Raw genomic sequence first — 21364 nt, 5'->3', positions numbered from 1 at the left:
CTTTATCAGAACATTATACCGCAGGGTTCACTTTTTTTTTTTTTTTTTTTTTTAAATGTAAAGAACACACTGACTATTTAATTCGCTAAACGCTCCACCTCGTCACTCAGTCTGACAGCTCATTTTATGACATTTAGCGATGAGCAACGTCCTGCAACAGGAGGCGTTTCAACCAACCTGTAACATAATCATATGGAAACTGTGCGTTTCAAAAAGACAAAGTCATAACAAAACGACCTCAGCATAGTCTGACTTGGTAAATCCCTTGTTTTGCCTCCAGAATGGTCCCTGCAGCCGCAGCAAAACTGCTGTCTCTCCATGAACTCAACCTGAGAGGACCGCATGGGAGACCGACCCTCATTATGTATAAAATATCATTAATTAACTTTATTGAATGAGTCACAGTATGGTTTCCACCACATGGTTCCCTCAGGGTCCCTTGCCCAAGACCCAACCTTGCCCTGTTCAAAGCCAGTGAGCCAGCATCCTTCACATCAGCCCGTTCCCTGAGCCGAGGCTGGTTCTAGGTGACTTTCCTCCCCTCTTGTCATTGCTTAGAAAGCTGCCAGTAATTTATAATGTTGTGACAGTCAAATAAACAGGGCCGCTGCTCGCTGGAGTGAAAAGTCCTGTATTAAAGGGAATCAAAACAGCTCCAAATGGTGCCTTGAATGGAAATAATCTTGGTATAAGATCTGTTCTGGGCTAGCTAATTTAAATTTGTTCAGGGTGACAGCTTACTGGAAGAGGGACATAATGAAGTCCATTATCATCAGTGGTGCAAATTCTAAAGAACGATAACTCTCATTATCAGCGCTTTCCTGTATACGAAGGAAATATGTTCATCCATTATGAAATGTGCTGAGAATGACAACATGGAGCAAAACATAAGACGATGTAAGCTGTGACTCGCCTCTAGGAGGAAAAAAATGGAATAGAGCTCGCTGGAGACTGGACAAGTCTTTTTTTATTTTTTGCACAATGCCTTCACTTGCTTTATTTATGGGAGAGGTGATGGTGATTTTCACTGCGCATAAGTAGGCCATGTATTGGATTTTAACACAGTCAAGACTGTAATAGGTTGATAATTTTGATATCTCACTGTTTTGTATGCAGTGGTACGCAGACAGCCTGTGCTTTTATTTACAGGGCCTTTTCTTGTGCTAATCTGACATCTGCTAGACCAAGCCAGACCTTGAACAGTGTCTTCCCAGGCATTATCTCATAAAAACAGGGCCTTGATAATGCTGTTCCATTAGACGAAGTAGCGAAAATAACAACAATTCATTTTGGACAGAATTAACTGATAAACAGAGAAATGAGGGACGCCTCCAGATCTGTAACCCACGATAACCGCTGCTCTACTAAACTTGGACTTTAAGCTGTTTCTAAAATGTATTTACTTCAAAGGATATACAAATATGTTTAGTGTCAGAATAATCATCAAAAGTAGGTTCTGTGCCAGCGAAATGTGTTGCTGAATGAACTGGAGTGGAAGGAATGGGAAAGCCAGGTGTTGGGGGAGGTGGGGGGTGTCACACAAACACACACACACACACACACACATATTCCCCAACTAATGTGCCATTAAAAGTCAAGTGCACGCATTCAGACACAAGAGAGGGAATCAAACAGAAAACAGTGCACCAGTAATTAAGATACACTGATTTAATCATATTTTTCAGTGTAAAGTAATTGTAATTAGTATTGCTTTTGCTTTATTTATTTTAATTATTCTGCACAAAACTGCAACATTGCATTTGACAAAGGTTAGATGATATTTTCAGGCACATCTCATGATCCATGTCCCTCTGGGACGCTATATAAACTGTAGATCCATCATACTTACTATGATGATTGAGATCACTATCTACGTATAATTAAACCAGTTTGTCACTGTAGAAGATGTGTTTATTTACTGTCTACCAGAGGTGGGAGAGAGATGTAATACCACTCATATACCCTAAACATGAGGGTAAAACTGACAACTAATTATCCTAGACTAGACTTAGTGGGAGAAAGAACTTCCCAGGCTTTGTCTGAAGGCCATGACACACCAACCGATAGTTGGCTTGTGGTAGTGAGCGACTGTGGCTCTAGATTTGTCTAGGTTCCACAATAGTTGGACCTCAGATGATTCAACGTGTTTATAAGCATCGAAACGGGTCATTCTGAAACACAGACTGGTACGAGAGTGGAGCCAAGCAGCGATATTGATGACCTGACCACACTTCATCCTTGTTTAATTAATACTACATTCTTCTCTACCTCCGCCAGTTACAATGAAATGTTGGTTTATAGATTGTACTTGTTTTTTACATTATATTAACTACCTGAAATGACAGAAACTATCCTTAAAAACTGACCTGTACTTTAGTGTTTTATTTTGGCCCAAGTCCCATCTGCTAACGTGGAGTGGGTGGAGCTTATGACCTATACTTCAGCCAGTCACCAGGGGGAGCTCTACTTGCTTTGGCTTCACTTTTGAGGAGCTGCTCCACTGTGGCATAATTATGAAGTATGGTCTGAAATTAGAGAGACCAGTGCACGAAAGGAGACAAAAGCAAACTAAACAGCGCCATCCAAGGACATTTTTATAACATTCGAAAACTCAAATACCCAAATATTTGAATGACAAGATCATCTGGGATGAATAAATTCTAGACTAACTGATTAGCAATGACTGAGAGGAGATCAGATGTGGGAAGGTTTGTTGCTTCCCCTAGCCTCTCTGCTGACTGCAGCTTACCCAGTTTCCCCTTTGAAATGATGAATACGGACTACTGCCACCTGCTGGTCTGAAGAGTCAATTATTTCATGCACATGCAAAACATATGTGCCAGCTGACTGTGGGTTGTAGTTTGTTGTGTATTGAAGTGCAACTTTTTTCCATTTCATTCATAGATGACATGAGGTGAAGTCACAGCTGGTCCATACCTTAATATGTATCGCATCTGAAAAGCCGGATAAAACCAGCTGTTGTTCACACATTCTCATGTGCATGTTACTGAGGAGTCTAGTAGATAGTACACAAAAGAACAACAGGAAAACAAATGATAAAAAAAAAAATAGCATCTAAAAATCAACATGGTTTTCAATAGCATGTAGTGTGTATGTATCATTTTTCATGAATGAAAATATACTTTGTTTGTAATGTAGCCTCACAAAACTGAATATACTGAACTTAATATGGTTTTACTAATTTTTACTCTTTCAAAGTCGTTTCAAATGAAGCTTGTAAGTTCATTTAAAACAAAGTTAAAGCAGGGCTGTAAGACCTTATACTAGCTGCCATTGTTTTCCATTATGAAAATCAGGTGCCAAACAAAAGTCTTGCATGTGAGTGACTTTCAAGGCGACAAAGACAAAAGGACGCATATCAAACACGCTTGTCCTCTAACAGCGTTCGCTGCATTCGGCCTCTGTTCCATCTCGGAGGGATCCTCATATCCTACACGTCCTTCTTCACCCACTCCTTCAGGTCAATATTAGCACAAGGAGCTCCAGCTACTTGATGTACCCCAGTCAAATTTACCAAACACTGTTTGACTCATGCTATTAAATCTGAAGATGAAAGAATCACCAAGGGCAAACAGCTCCCAAGGCTATACACCAAATACCCACACTCTCTACTTTTAACAGTACGGCACAATTAAGAATTTAAATGGGTCCAGCGTGAATGTGCTTCGGCTGTGAACATGGCTGACTTTGAAAATATCATAATTAGCTTCAAGCCCAGCTGACATTGTGCAAAGTGTAAAGTCCGGCTATACTCACTGATGTACTGCACTGATAAGTTCATTGGTGCGATTACAAGGTAAAACCTGGGAACATGACACAAAATGTACCCAAGAAAGGACAATATAATTAAATCAGAAGCCATGAGTGTGTATTCCTGGAGGGGCCTGTCTGGGACCTACATCTATTTTACCTTAACACTATTTACTTTCAACATATAATTCCAACTCTATTACAGGAGATAGAGAAGGACAAACATGGTGGACTAGCAGACAAATGGGAAGGAAGAGGGAGAGAGGTGCAGTGAGAAGAAGAGAAGCAAAAGCAGGGAGGGGGAGCCGTGAGAGATAGGAAGAGTTAGGGATGATAAGGAATCACAGATAAAGCCTCAAGGGTCCAGACGTGTTCCAGAGAGGAGTGACCAATCAAGATAGAGTGAAAGAGGGGGTAAAATTGTGATAAGAGTGATGACAGAGTGTAAAATGACTCAGTCAACCCTGGCATTGGCTCTGACCTCGCATTCCTCATCCCAGATCAGTGGAGTACTGAGGTTTGGAGACTGTGCCAGCTGGTTGTAGTGTACCATTTGATGCTGAAGACAAAAAAAAAATCTGAAAATCCTCCAACAATATGCTTTTCAATACTCATTTGTCATCAGCTTTGGGGGAAAAAAAACAAAAAAAACAGATGTGGACAGATGTTTCTAACCAACCACCCAAAGTGCCAATGGTTTTTACTCCCTGGTTAGGAGCCTCATTTTTTGCATATGACTTTACAACAACCTGCATTGCCCCAGTCTGAGGGATAGCAATAAAGCAGAAAATTGCCAATAAAGCAACAGACAGGCATCGCTGTTTGTCCAACACTGCTACAACAGTAAGCATGGAGGAGATTCAAGCTGTGCTCCGGCTGATCCTGATTTGCTGCTTACAAATTTGTGTTATCAACTGAAAGCTGGAAAAAAAACATAAGTACTAAAAGTAAAACAGATTCAAAAGGCCTGACATAGTAAAAATAAGGAAGGGAAATATTTTTGTAAAAGATTCCCACTGAAATAAAATGCTTTCGATGAAGGCTGGGTTTAAAAAGTCACATTTCCCAATTCGATTTGATTTGAAAGAACCAATATCGATTCATAAAATCTTCTGACCAACTGTTTTAAATTTTACATCCTCTCGTGAGAAATGTCAAATGGGGACCTTGTGAATCATAATCAAATCCGTACTGATACTGTCAATACTTCACCAAACTGATTTCAGCGTTCAGGGATTCAAGCCACACCCCAAAGGTTCTGCACATTTGAAAAACTCGAGCCCTAGAGCATGGATTTTTTCAGGGGTTAATAGAGGGTATGCACGTGACGTCACAGCAAGCGGATGTCTCCGTAGTTACGGCCACTGAGTGGCAAAAGTGACAGTCGAACATGGAGATTAGTCCCATGAATCATAGGCTTTAATAGTGTCTAAACTGTAAAATTAATTTTTAAAAAAAGGTGAACATTTATTATGTGATCGACTGAACCAACAGATTTAAAAAGTCAGAGATACATCTTTACAGATATCTGCCAAAGAAAAGAGAGGTAAATGGATGATGGATGAGGTAAATGGATCGCTGCATTATGAAGAAACAACTGGAGTCCAGGCACAGGTTTCGCTGTATTTACTGCTACATTTCACCATATTTTTGCCACACAGGGGGGCGTGGCCCCATGCGGCAGTGATGTCAACGCCTACCTGGTGTTGAAACATGGACAGTCAGTGCGTTTACATGCACATGAAAAAAACAAATTATTGCTTTAACCAGACTATAACAGGAGAACTTAGGTGGATGTAAACACGTTACTCCGATTAAAATCGGAGTTCTCGTTATCTGATTAAGACACCAAGATAATGCGATTGAAAAATGCGATTCACTGTATACATGCCAGAGAAAATCGAATTCCAATCGGATAATGCGTGTAGAAGAACCGTCTGAGGGATAGCGCATATCTCACCTGCGACAAAAGTAGCGCAAACATTACCTACGAGATTGAAAAATGTAGCATTATCCCTATAGTCGTTGTTTGAAATGCCGGTCTGACGCATGAACGACTCTTGTTTATTATATCACGTAATAGGTCAACCGGTAAGTGAGACGTATTAACGTGGTATTAACTCGCTGAAAAGACACATATCGCCACCTAGTGTAGAGGAGGTGAACAGTTATTCGATTTTCTCCGCTGCATGTAAACTCGGACTGTAGTCAGAAGGTTGAAATTCGAGCATAGCTCGATTATATCTATGGGTAAGAACCCTTTATCTGTGTCTCCAAAAAGACAAGTGAGCTCGTAGGAGACTTAAAATGTCCTTATTTTTGTTTATAACTACTGTAATGTGTTGTATTTAATGTTACTATGGACTTTACATAAGCTAAATACTGGGGCATGAAGTGTTAGCCATTATTACAAAGGTACATCAGATTTGTATACTTCAATTTCCAATGATTTAGTAAGAGAATGATACATTTGGACCAATATGTGTAACTCTCCCTAAGATTTCTCATAACTCCACATTATTTGAAAACAATTCCACTGTTTGAGCTCGGTGCAAATATCGCTCCAATTTACTGGGAACTCTCCATTTTCAACCCGCATCATAAATTTTCATAAGCAGTTGATGCAGGGGCATATTTTGTTTTCTGAATAGTTGACAGTCGCAAAGTGCACACATATTGACAGTGATTAGAATCCATGAGGGCTCGCTGCCAATGAATATTCACGAGCACCTGTCTGCCGCTGAACCCGCGGCTCAACAATGCGTGGTTGGAGCGTTCAATTGGAGTCTGAAGATGGAGTCCCCGCTACATTCCACTAAATGAGAAATCACAAGCATGTGTCGGGTTACACACTAGAGCGCGCTGATCAGGCTGCACACTTACCAGCTAACAAAGTGATCGATCAAATTATTAGTATTAAATGGAATTCATTTATACCGTCTCATTTGGAGTTTCATCAGTGCGGTTTCGTTTCCCAGACAACAGAGGAAGCAATGGGGTGAAACATTTGCATTTTTCAGGCTTTTCAGAGTTTCCTGAATTTCATTTCCAGAGCTGCTGCTGCTGCCGCCGCTGCTGCTGCTGTTATAGACTCAATAATACATTCAATATGTTGACAAAGAAAGTAAAGTTTTAGCTCACGACGATATTTTAGTACGCTTCCAACTTTGTTGCGGCGACAGCTTGGAAGCAATTTTTTTTCCCCCGTAACAATGCCAACACGCACAAAGAAGGATTTGACTGGCCTGCGAGCCATGCCTCGCCGCCATCACCATTCACCACCGGGTCACACTAATGCTCTCGAGGGGTGAATGGTAGCAAATCTCTGCAGGCTGGTTTCTGCCTCGCAGCAGAGGGAAGGCTGTTAGAGCAGCATGTTAATGGCTTTGGAATGAGATATTGTACAACTACAAAAAAAATATCAGCGGCAGACAAGGAAGCCAAAATATGTTATTCTTGACACCAATCTGTCCAAGTTCTGCTGCCACGCCCCCCCTGCTGTGTCTCTCGTCTACCTGTGGAGCCGTTGAGTTTGGAATGAGTCACCTAATGCCAAAACGGGAAACAGGCGAGGCTGCAGCTGGGTAACAAAAAAGCTACCTCAGCGGTGAAAGCCAAACTATAATTCAGGATATCAAGCCCTTCTCTCTCACACACAAAAATAAACTTTACCTTTTAACAAAATGGGGAAAAAATACTCCCTTTTTTCCACAGTGCTACAGGCCAGAGAGACACGGAGATTCTCCATCATTACATGGGTTTAATTTTATTTTAGTTGACTCATGTACAGTGATATAACCTAGTAAATATAGATCCATGTTTTGGATGCCCGCCTGACAAAGCCAGCTGGTTCCGTTAAGTGTGTGATGCTTTCCCTGGCACGGAAAGTGAAATAGGTGGGTGGGCGGCTGTGAAGCAGTTTTAGGGTCTGGAATGGATATCATCGTGCAATTTAAATGATAATATTGATGGTAATGTTCGATAAACAAGACACAAAACACTGATGCAAGCCATTATCAACGGCACTGCACCGTCATTCATCACACAAATATCCAATTTGTCAAAGCAATCGTCGGAAGATTTGATCACAATTTGGAAATTTGAGCTCCGGTGCAGCCGTGTCCAGCTGCAGAATAAGCATCGCTCGCACCACGACGCCTATAAATCAGATTATCATGAGATATTCTGTTCAATTTGGCTGTTAACCACTATAATCTGTGAATGCAGTACTTTGTGTGAAGTGAATGGCGCTATAGATAGGAACTGTAACCCTGCCATTCTGTAACTATGGAAACAATAATGAGGTCACGGTGCTATTTTAGCTGGGTTTACTTGGAGATCATTACTGACATCACCACACTTTCAGCTGAAGTTTGTGGTAGTTCAGTAAAACGGAGTCTCGATGGAAACCGAGGGAACTTGTCACATACCAAGTCACATTAAGCTGTGAAGCTGCCGGCTGTAACCTTGAGTGATCTCACATGGAGCTCATTAGTCACTGTAAACAGTTCAATCCTATTACCAACCATGTCAAAATCTGAAAAAGAAAAAAAAAAAGTCAAAATATCAGGGTTTTTTTTTTTTATTCGCTGCAATTACATTTTGTTTGGCCTTCAATCTGCGGAGGAATTCTTCATCTTTAATCTGAATTCTTTGCCGAATTAAACATTTGTTTGAGGAAATACAAGCTGTTCCGAGAATGAGAGAGGCCTGGTTCAGACAACATATCAGAAGACTTTTTAAAAAGAGAAAAAGGTTCCCATTGCTGATTAATTGAACTGCTTGTGTTGGGACTAAGAAGTCTACATTGGTATAAATTCCTGCTGGTTTATTGCATTCATAGAGGGAGAATGAGCATCATTTGAGCAGCCTATAACGACGTCTCCTTCAACTGAAACATGCGCATTCAGTCAGTAACAGAAAATCACCATTAAATGGCGAGCCAACGGCCCAAAACACCTGATCCGCTTTGATTGGTCAGCTCCAAATCATACAATTGGATGTAAAAGTAGAGCACGCCCCTGTGGGCAGGTCGAGTCATTCTTTTTTAAATTTTATTACAGGAACAACAAACACTAAATCCAGAAGAAACCTAAAAAACATTGTTTTTGAATGTTGGCCCAAATGCTGATATTTAGGTGACACGCTGTATACGTCAAGATATGAAAACATTTAAATATCAAAAGTGAGTTGACAGGGACTTAAATTAAAGTGACGGACTGAGCAGAGACAACTAAATTCCGTTTTTACGTTTCAAGTTGAACTCCAAAAAAAAAGACGTCAGAGCAAACACTGAAATGAGTCAAATGAAGAAGAGACAATGAACGGTTTGCTTGTGAGTTAAACACAAGAGGGATGAAGGTTTCAGTCTGAAATACGTGTCCTCACACTTCAGGAGAGAAAAGAGAAGGCCACGATTACGCAACACGAAATACGCATGTGTAATTCCACAGCACCGTGTTCTCGTTCCATCCATTGTCGTATTTGTGCCTTAAAGCTACGCTCTTTAAAACTAATAGATCACTTGGCGTCAGAGAATGCCCTCACTGGAAAAATGACAGGATCTGTCAGTTTTCAAATGCCTAAAAATGACCCTGTATTTACGTTCATCTGAGAAGGACCTCTAGTGGATATGTAGATTATCAGAGATGTCAATCAGAAGCAGAAGCAGAAGTAATGTGACATAGACGGAAGGACATGAGGGTGAATGGCTGCATGACCTTATCATTTGTCATCTCTGCAAAGCTCTGCACGTCCCGTTTACCAGGTGGCCTGGTGCCGGAAACTACACAAACAGCTATGGCTTTGAGAGAACAAAAAAAAAAAAAAAACACATCTTAACCCAGCTGCACAGAAATTGGGTAAAATGGATACCCATAGCAACAGGGACGCAGTCGAAACTGCCAATTACAACCATCTGCCACCTATTGATATGTATTGTATCACACGTACAGTGGCCCATTCATTATTCTACTTGCTGCTGCAGACTGTAGTCGATAGCACACATGGCCTGTCATTTTTGAAATCTTTAACGTTTATATGACTGGATTCCTAGCTAGCCTTGCTACCGCTGCTAGCATAACATTAGGTCAAAGGGTTCTGTGACGTGAAAAAAATCAATTACTGCCGTAGTGAACAAGGTTTCCATTGCATTAGAAATTTGTGGGGTGGTAATAATTGTTCTGTGCATCATCCATTAACTCCTGATAATGGAGACCTCATCAGGCGTTCCCTGACTTATTGTTTATTTTAATTACTTCGGGGGGCTGCGGAAAATGACCAACAGCTTATTTGTTCCCCAACCCGAAAATTATCTCTTGACCTTTTCTTAAAATAATAATAATAAAAAAAAACACTCTTTCAGCTCCTCTCAGTTAATTTTAACTACTTAGGCCATTGTCTTCATGATGGAGAAAACCTTTTGTGTGATTTTAATTATAAATCAATAAGACATTTTTTAAAACGTATCAAGGTATTACAATAGAAGTGCGGGCGCTGATATCTGTGCGCAACTGAAATGAGAATCATATTTGACATGTAATGTAATTCATTATCAGAAGCACTAAGGCATGATTTACTCCAAGTACAGCAGTTGATCGGTGCATCACTACAATAAAAGCCTACTTATTGTATTAGAGTACATTTGAAACACTTATAAACACTACGGATGATGCAGCTGTGTTCAGTATTTCACTATTAACCCTTAAGTGAGGAAAACAAACTGTATGAATGTTTATCCGGTTTGAAATGTTGGGTTTATAATTAGCATTAAAGAAACAACAGTTTCAACATGACAGCGGGTTTCACCAAGACTCCACTGTTGGTGTGTGCAGTGATTATAGCGTGGAGGCCAAACTGTTACTACGCCCTCTGCAATCATCATGCGATGACCACAGGACCGAAAAAGCAGCACCTCCCCACATAAGCAGGATCGTCAGATAATGACCAACTACAATGGTGAATGCATGTTTCAGTGTTACAACATTAATTATTGCTATCATCGGAATTGAATCCATTTGCTGCAATAACATTTAGAAAATCTACATTAGTTGTACAATCATTTTATTTTGACCAATTCACATGAGCTGAGAGCCCACAGGAAGTCAGACAGCTCGGCCAGAGGGATCTCAGCCGTGCGCCCTCCCTGTTTGCTTGGCCGAGAAGGACGCAAACGCACACGCTCTGTGAGTCCGGGGAACGCATTAAATACAATGGAACACAAACGCATCGCGATCTTCCACTGTCTGGGCCAGACCGCCGGCTCTGAGGAAGCAACTTAGCAGTTGCAGACTTAACAGTTCGCACACACTCTCTGAGCATCTGAGTGAATGTTGTCCCCCATGTCTCTGCTCTGTCCTTAACCATTTGTACTCAGGTAATGACTTCAACACACCGTGTTCACTAGATCGAAAAGAGAAGATGGGGGGAGAGGTGGTAAGAGAGGAGGCTTATCGTACTGTTAAGCTGCAGCTGCAGTTTCCATAACAACTACCTGCAAAAACCCAGCTCCCTAGACCATCATTAGAATAACATTTTTACTCGTCAAATAGGCATTAGCAGAATCTACATGAGCAATGAGATGGGAGTGACACAAAAAGAGTGTCAGCGTCCGCTGAAGGTATCATTTGACAGCCGTAGCAGAGAGCTTTCTGAAGCAGTATATCTAAAGGTGTAATTACAGAACGGGAGCTCATGTAGTTCCGCTGGAAAAACGTACAAATAACGTGTAAGACATCCAGAGGCTTGTGCAGCAGTTTAGCCTCGCAAATTATTTATGCCCAGGTCTGGTTCACTCCGAAATACACAGAGATACAAAAACATCCTGTGCATAGCTCAGGGCTTAAAAGTCAGGCCCTTGATCATAACCTCCCCCTTTTTTTTTTTCTGCCCAGCAGGAACTCCAGCGACTGACTCGAGGAGAAAAGGCATCCATCCCACCGGTCAACTTCTCCTCTGATCACGCTTCACACTATCAATTTGAAAAGAGGATAATCAAGAGTTTAAAGAAAAAGTAAAGGGAGAGGGAACACATTAAGTGGTGGCTAGTCCGGGGTATCATTTAAAATAAGCGCTGATGGCTTCATCGCTGCAAGGCTGTATGGGCTGTAACCTTGAGCGAGGGCTGGTGGGGCCCTGGTGACCAGGGAGGGGATGGGGAGAGGGATTGGCTCTTTTTGCATTCACATTCTGCTCAGCAGGCACCCGGGGGCTATAACCCTGAGAATCCGTATTAGGTGAGCCAAAGTCACCATTAATATAGAGCACTGGGCCATACTATAACCTTACACTTCACATCTCTGGGGTGTCCTGAACTGAGGAAAAAAAATGGTACTTTCGAACAATCACTTGGGAGGACTTTCAAAAGTGACCTCTTACCAAAGTCAATCCGTTTGCTTTTCTCTTTTTTATTCATTTTTATCTGTGTTTGCTGTTCCCGCTCAATCTCTCCATCTGTGTCTGGCTTTGCAGCTCTGGCCTTGTGCTCCATGGCCGGTCACGTTAGAGCGGCTGTTCCTCCTTCGCTGGATGCAATTACAGATTAGAGCTAAAACACAGGTTGAGGCCATGCTGCTACCACATCTCCAGCCTCTCTACCCTCCACTGTACGCGTGGCAGCGTGAGGAGAACCAAAAATAACACCTCGCAACTAGAGAAATACGATAGCGTTGGATAAACAACGCGCAGGCTTGAAACTATAGAAGTAACATTTCTGACACGGCTTGTTCTAACAATGTTCATGAATGACTGACTCACAGCTCAAAACATGTAAAAAAAAAATAAAAATAAGGCAGAAAAACAAATCCCGGCAGCACTGCAGATTCAGAACTTTTTAAAGGTCATTTAATCTTAGAAACAGAACAACTGTCTTCTTCTTTTGTCGTACAAAGAAAAATATGCTTGTATCAGTGCTGACTTCAAACACGAGCAGACAAAATGCACACGAATCTTACACAAGCCATCTTTCCACGAAATTCTCAAGTGAATTTGGAGCACACTTTTGAAGCGGAAAAAGAACGGAATAAAGCAAATAAACCGAGTAGTTTGTCAGGAGGTGGTGACACAGGCTGCTCCACGTACGGATGGAATAAAGTGGAGGAAGTAGAGGTTGGGAACTGGAAACAAAGCAAAACCTTGAGGAAGGAGAAAGGAAACCAGGTGAAGGAAACACAAAAAAAGAGAGATTCAGGAAACCATTTCCATGAACTTTTTCCATTGCGATATGTCAGCGTAATAATCTCATTCGATTTTATTCATCTATATAGTAAAAACAATCTATACATCGCATAAATTGACCCCAGCATCCAAGTCCAAAACCCTCAGAGCATTATGGTGACCTTGGTGATGAAGAATTCCCCACAAACAGAGAAAACCCACAAGCAGGACCTGGCTCCTATAGAGCGGCCCATCTGCTTGAGGCTGGTGGATTCGGCAGGCGGATAAATGCGGCATGCATACAGCGTGATGCAAAGATGATAATGTGACACCTATGGGAGATGTTTGAAAGACCTTGTTTAATAAATGCAACGCAACAATAAACAATTTAGATGGAACAGCTCATCCGCTTATACACGGTTCCCAGAATTATCGATGAAAGATTAGACAAAGAAATATGAAGCAATTAAAGACAGGGGTCTGAAACTGATGGAGATATATTTATATATCTATATTTAACTCGGCCTAGTGCTATTTATAAAAATATCATTTTGCATTCATATTAAACTATCCCTTATCCCTTTACTAAAATATGTTGGATTCATGTTAATGTCTATTTAAAGAAATTTGTGGGTGAAAATTAAAAAAATATATATATGTATAAAAAATGTCTAATCAACCAAAGAAATTGCAGTACCACTGCTGGCCCCCTAGGGGTCGCGGACCCCCTGTTGAAGACCTATGATTTAAGACTTTCATTTGTTAGGAAACTTTACTTCATGCACTTTTGACCTTTAATCTACATTTTTACACTGTACAAAGCCTTTAATCTATACAATCCCAGTTCTAGTCACTACAGTAAATAGAAAGGGCAGTGTAAGAGACATGTACACCGCATCTTTTCTAACTTTTCGTATAATCAGCATAAACGAACGAGATCGCGGCCAAGAAGACTCGGAGCCACCAACCGCATCTCGATCACTATAACTAACACACAGACGGAGATTTGGCTTGCGAGTCGCTGGATCCTGTTCTGGCAAACGCGTTTTCCAGCTCAAAATACGAGAGGATGCTGTTCCTGTGGCAGAAAAACTGCTAAAGCTTTTAGAGTTTCTGGTCAGAGCAGATGGAGGAAGGAACGGGGAGGGAGAGGGGGACAAAAAAAAAAAAAAACTCTTCCAACATGTTTATTTTCCTCAGTTAAATCGAAGAGAATGGCTGTCCCGAGGGAGGAGGCCAAGGAGAACAGTCCTCTATGTGACAGGAAACAGTGTGTATGCATAAATCAGTGTTTGGGGAAAGACTTGCTGTGGTGTGAGAGAGAGGTGATTTCCAGTAATTAAACTAATGTATCAATCTGCGCTTTGACATAATCTTGGAAGGAAGGACTACAACACTGACGAGGCAAACTGTAAACTCCGACTGAGAATCATTACATAGATCATGTTACAAGTTTGTTCCCCGTTTCTTCTAGAACCAAATGGTTCTGAAGATCACGTCCAACTAATTTTACTATATATTTTTACACCACTGAATTATTTCTTTCCCCGTAGAAAAGAAACACAATGAAGAAAAACAGTCTTAGAGCGCATGGGTTCCTGCGCACGGAGAATATAAACATAAACCATATGATGGTCGGCCCTGGGCGTGAATGAATCCATGAATAAATAAGTGAATAAGCAGTCCGCTGTGGGAACGTGGTACATTGTAAATTCTGTTTTTAATACAGCTATAGAAACCGAGTGTGGGTTTGTTTGCACAGGAAGCGCAGGTGTAAAACAGAGAATGTGTTTGTTCGTTTTGTGTTGTGGGTGATTAATATTTGAGCAGCAGAGTAGTTTCCTTAACTGGTACATACAGTCACATACACAGCAAAAACAAACACAAACAGAAAAGTGCCGCAATGTGTGCCGCCTCCTCCGAGGATATAATGTTCAGTTTTTGATTAAACTTTTTAAAGAGGATATGATTCCCCTCTAATTTCATTTTGGGGGCTTTTGGAGTGTCTTGCATTTTACAGTGTAGTCTTTTATTTCTTTCACCTGTCAGAAGAATTTATGGCAGCACTTTTGCATTTATTTATTTTTAACAAGAATAATTTCGATTTTACTCGATGAAGTTAAACCATTTTCGTAATTTATCTGTCACCAAAGCAATGATCTGGTTTCAAACATGCTTTTTTTTTTCATAAAGGATTTAATTTATGACCAAAGGGGGCTTTTAGGAAAGTGCGATCTGAATCCTGAGACTTTTCTAAAGTTTGGTCTATAACGATTTATAAAAATATACTCTTACACTCAATCGGGAGCTTTTCAAACCAATAGCAGACATTATAACATTGACCATAAATTCAGTTATTTCACTTTGGCCGAGCCTCTGTTCCTCAATATAATGGATTGTTAGCAAGGTCGGCAGCAGCACTATTTATTTTTTTTTTTTACTATTTTTTTTTTTTAAAAAAAAGGAAAAAAAAGAAAGAAGTAGCTTAAAAAAATCAAAACTAGAAACAGTTTTACGGTGTCAGGTCACAGAGGTCTAAAATTACATTTGCCTGTAGTGAAAAGGCCAAAATCCAAAGAAAAAAAAAAGCTACTTTTGACTCCTTTGAAATGTTTTGGCTATGTTTACAGAAGGACACAACTTTTGCTTAAATATATATATATAAAAAAAAAATCAGTTCTGAGTCAAGACCGTGATGATTTTCCAACCTTGAACACTTGCTCTGATTAGTGAACATCACAATGGAAAGATTAATTAGCTGCCAAAAGCAAAATCAGTCGAAAAAAAAATCTAACTGGTGCTGATTCATTTCCTTAATTTCTCATTTTGAATCTGCAAATTAAACAATTGCTTCCCTCGCCGCAGGGAATCAGAACGGACAAATCAAAGCTCACTGATGATATCTTGGACATGCCTGATGACACAATAACAAGACACAATGGCAGGCTGTACAGCAAAATGAAAGACTACTGACACTGAGCTTAATTTGCCGATTTCACATTTCCTTAGAAATGTAACGGCATCAAACAAATGTGACAAAAAAAACAAAAAAAAAGGCAGCGCACACAGTTGGTGGACAAGCTTTCATTAAAGGTGAGGCCGCCTTTGGCGCCTGTTGCCCTGATTTGATCCTGAGTTCAATTTGATTTCTGTCTTGCTGTCATTGGTTTAACACTGACCAGTCCGTTGGGGAGAGCAATGAAGTTAGTAATTCATCTCAGAAAAGGGCAGTGTCAGACCCAGCCATTCGCTAAATATAATGTGCAGCCAGCAATTCATGGGATCTGGAAACCAGACTCACCTTTCACCTTCGACCTTTTTGAAATGAGTAACCTTTGCCAGGTGACCCGTTTGAATCCCCATACCAGCTCAAATGTGTCTGGAGTATATAAGTGGGGAAAGCTCTGTCTTCTAAAAGCACCACTTCTTACTGTCATGGTGCCCTTGAGCACTGCTTTAGTGTGTTTTAAAGAAACAGATAGGGAATACGTAAGAAGACCAACTGGTGTTAGCAAGGGTCAAAGAATACGGCCTATCTGCCAAAACAGGGTCAGATTAGACTCTCCTTTTCCTCAACGCCACTGCTGTGAAGCCACAGAGCACCCTCAGGGGCTGGCTTGGAGATGTGTTGGGGCTGGAGGCTTGATTATAATGATTGGCACTTGTGAAAGAGGGCTTGGGCAAGTGCACGGACCATATCAAAGAGGATCAGCTGGGGCACAGTGTGACCTGACTGTTATTAGGTGCCAAAATGAAATGGCCGCTCTATAGCCCTTCAAGAAATCATTTAACCAGTCACAGCTGAGCGAAATACACACATGCATGGACACACTCACCCCCCAAAAAAAAAAAGTCAGCCAAATACACATTCACACATTGTAAGGTAAATACCAAAGGTTGCCAGCATACATCGGCCGTGCTTTGAAATTGGAAGTATGTTGGAAATCTGCTCTGAATAGTCGGGTCAGTGTGAATCACACGAGATGGCGCAAAAATGCAGAATGGGTCTTATCAGCTGAATAAAATGTCACAGCTGTGGTTTATTACACTGGCTGTGAGCTGTGACAATGACGTTGTGTAGTTTATTGTAAAATGTTTCAAGTGTTACGTTCGGCGTGTCAAGTCCAGCTAATTTGGTCGACTGAAGGGATTTTTTTTCAAACCGTTTCTTTCAATCTTTTCATAACATAGAGACAAACATGGCATGTCATATTGTTATAGGTAAGTTAGCCTAAGACAGTAAAGAAAAATTATTTCCAATCGAGACCTATTAGCTTTTGACACTATCCCACAGTTTTCACCAGTGTGGACTTTGCTCTGTTGTCTCTGAGGCAGCAACCAAAAGCAATTCTTCTACACTCCGAGGATTATTGATTGTTTCGCCCGCATCCCGGTTTTGACGCTTATCCTGATTTCGATCAAATTCAGGATATGGTGCTTACATGGAAGCCAGAGAAATCTGGTAATTCATGTCCCGGTGTACATGATAAACACAAGTAGCCCAGTACAACAAGACCTTCTGTAGCAGCTCAGTTTTGATGTTTGACCATTGTAAGTGCTGGGTAGTCAGCAGCCTGTACATTGATGGGTATTGATTTTATGCTGTAAACTATTTGAGGGCTACTAGTTGTTGGTGTTGGTGGTGGTGGTGGTGTTGTGGATTCTTATTTTTCTATTAATGTTTTATTAAGACCCAAAGGCCCCCACTAATAACAATGTGTTGCCAGACACCACAGGACATCCTCAGAAGGACCACGTCCATTCTCGGAGTCAGAATTGTTTTGGAGGCACAAGTGAGACCTACACAATACTAGGAAGGTGGTCCTAATGTTATGCCTGATGGGTGTATATTGCATACTTAAACTACTGAAAGACAACTTATCATTTCTTCATCGTTTCCAGAAGTGGGATGTTTTCACTTCTACCATTGTTTGTGTTCAAGATATATCCTCTGGCTGAAGCGTCTCCTTCACAGGTAGTCAGCGGCTATCAGATACATCAACAAGATGTACACACCATGAGCCGGATGACTGAAAACCTTCAAAGACAAGATGTATACATGTGGCAGTGTACTGGTACTGGTACTGGTACTGGTACTCCAGCCAGGTTTCACAAAACGATAGGGGCTTGAGAAGTCCATGTAAATAGACTTATGGATAACTGATCATATGTAGCTCCCTGTCCATTCAGAACTGAACAAAACTGGCTCACTTAGTTCACAGTGATATATATTGTTTCATTTTCTCCTCCTCACTATGAAGGTAACAGGATTTTATGGAAGGGGATTAGGGCCACTCTGAAAACGTCTGACATTGCAGTCACAAAAGTCAGAAATTTAAAACCAATATGCTTCAAGTCCTTTCCCTTACGTATGTTTTATCCACCGGGGTACGGAATACATTTACTTGAGGCACTTGTGTTGCCAAAAGGAAGTCTGGCATCCACCTATAATAACTGCTTTTGTGCATCTCAGAGCCCTGTAATTCAGTCGCTGCAAAGTCTGTTCATAAAGTAGAATGAGCCGTCAAAGCCAGAACGGTTGCCTTTTTGAAAAATAATAGCACCGTGATTGTAGACTCAAATATTACTTCCACTGCTTTTCCTCCAATGAACTAAACTTTCAGAAAAGCAGCCATTAGAGACCAATTCCATGTTCACTTCTTCTCTTAGAATAGAACTGGACCAACTTCAGCTAATCCCTGCCAACATATTTCTTTGCATTTTTTGTCTGTTCTCAGTGCGGTTACTGGAAGCCTCCTCTGGTGTTCAAATGGCCTACAGTTTGTTCATAACAAATATTTCCTGTCACTTTGTAGCACCCCCACAATCCCAGCGCACCTCCTGCTCATCAGCCATGTCTCTGTTTCCATTCCCTCATTTGTTGTGTCTCCACATTGGCCGAGCCTGCCGTCCCCTTGAGGGACTGCTTCACTCATGACTTCCACTGTTGTGTCTCGGCAGTCCTCTGCCCTTTGCACAAACATATCGATCACTTCCACCGCTCCTCCTTTGTCACCTTTTCTGTCCTGGGCTAAAAATACATTTTCACAACCAATTCGTGTTGCCAGCGACCACCTCCGATCCCGTGTCCTTCATCCTTTGACCCCTCTCCCTCGGCTTTAATATTTCTGTTTAAAATGTTTGTTTCATCAGTTCGTCCCATGACCCTCAAACCTCTTAAGATACCATTGTTCAGAACATGTGTTGTGCATCTCTGAGTGGATTCCTTTTTGTAAACCTACGCATCTGCTGTTATAATAAATGCTGATCACTTTGTTATAAGGTTCCTTTACCTCATAAAATCATGACAGCTCCTCGATGTTTACAGAGCCAGGCACTTTACAGGGGGCAATAAAAGGAAATAGCCGCTCAAAGACGCTCTGGGAGTGTGACTTAAGGCATACAACTCCAACTATAACCTGATCTTAACAACAAATAAACAGCACACCCTTTCCCAGCCCTGCAACGCACCGAAAAGAAAGCAAATCGTTATTGTTTAGCCGTACAGGAAGGCTCGGCCTCCTGTCCAAAAAGTCCGTCTTAACCCTGCCCTCGTTTACCCTCATTGATGAAATCTCACCTGTGATCCTCTTATCTCTTTGACAAGAGTGACAATAACAAGCGCGAAGGTCACTCCAAAGACACTGCTTTACTTTTGAAATAACAAGTTTGGGTTTCATGAGGCTGAAGTAGCGGCAATAATGTTCAGATCAGCGGACCACGCGCACACCCTTGGGAGTACAAGAAAGGTCTATTTACGGGGAGGCTTTCGGAAGGTCACGGCGACAAGGCCTCGGCTGAAGTGCCTCAATCAGAGCGGTGCAGACACGGGGTCACCTGATGGCCACTGCCGTCTGTTCCAGAGGGTACTTAACCCTGGATGAGTAGCTAATGGAGGGAGTCATCCACGGCAGATTCACCTAACTGATTTAAATAGGCATCCACTCACAAATGCATGGATGAATGTGGGACTGCTGAGTGCTGCCAGGCCAAAGGTGCTATTAAGGGGACAAAATAACACTACACAATATCAACAGAAGCCGATTTTCCGTGACTGGATGATTTAGGGAGCATGACATAAAAAAATAAACATTTCTTAATTTGTCATCGTTTCAAAGTAGGACATTAAAACTTTTTTGTCGGCGGAATTTCATTGCAGTCCAGCGACACGTTCAATGTGCCCGCAATTTCTGGAAGAATTTTGGTGAGTGCACATTCTGAGAACAGCAGGACGACAACTTAACCACCCTGCCAGCAGCTGACATAAAAAGGGGGAAAAACACGGAGTAAAAAACTCGACAACATATTAAATCTGATCGCGCTGTAACGAAAAGCGAGCAGTGATAATAATAAGCTCTGATGGGGCCCTCTTATGGCCCATCGATTTCCAATAGCTGAGATCATAGAAAAGCTGGGGGGGTAATTACACTGTGCAAGCAGAGGTCGTCCTGAGCAAATATCATTATCATCAGATTAGAATGAAAGGCTGGCGAGGGTCGAACGCATGGGGGTGAAGGAGACCCAGAGGAGAACCTTCTCAGCACACATTTCTGACCCTTCATCTGTCTCAATGTCCCCCACCTTGCTCCCACCTCTACGGGTCAGCCCTACATCACACTGACACAAACGGGAAAAGAAAGTGGAGGGGGGGGTGTCGGGTCACCAAGGCACCGCCATTCATCAGTGAGAGACAAGGTATATGATGAGAATGATAACTTAGAGTAGAAAACTGATAAACAAAGGAGGCTGCACACACCAGGGGGAATACAGTAGGCCTGGCGCAGAGAAGATACGAGGCACACGGCTCAGTCTGGATAGTGGAAATCATTGAAAACAGATTGCATATTCTTCAACAAAAGTGCCTTCTACTTGTATTCATGATTTATTATATGATATGGGAAAAACACGAGGAAAAATAGTTGTATTCAGACCCCTCGATTCCACCGTTTAATAGAAAATCGTTCCTACTCCACACCTCCCCCACCTTAAGTTCCTTTTTTTCCCCGTATGCTGTTTGGGACATCAGTGGCGCCACTTTTATGAATAACACAACGAGCGCATCGAGAATAAAGGCAAAACTGGCGGCCAGTTTTGATTGCAACTGTCAGAGCTTGACCCTACATCAAAATAAAACTGAATGGAGAAATGGTATAAAAATGCACATTTTCAAAAACGCGCATACATTAAAGCAGAATCCCGTCCCTGCCTCTTTCTCTGCGAGACGTTGGTTCCAAAAAAATAAAAAGTGTGCAGAAAATTCATGAAGCATCCACAGATGATTAGGTGGGTGGGAGTCACACCAAGTCGTCCCCACTCACCAGTGGTGCTCCCCACCCCCCGATTCCCACCCCACCTAAATGCAAACGTAGAGTTCCCGGGTAGCCTCGCAAGAGGTTGCGAGTGCCACACTGATGAGCCTCTGACGTCTCTATCTGCGTTG

Source organism: Mugil cephalus, chromosome 20, assembly GCF_022458985.1.
Source record: "Mugil cephalus isolate CIBA_MC_2020 chromosome 20, CIBA_Mcephalus_1.1, whole genome shotgun sequence".
Classification (NCBI taxonomy): domain Eukaryota; kingdom Metazoa; phylum Chordata; class Actinopteri; order Mugiliformes; family Mugilidae; genus Mugil; species Mugil cephalus.
The sequence above is the reverse complement of the archived record's forward strand: the minus strand, read 5'-3'. Positions refer to the sequence as shown.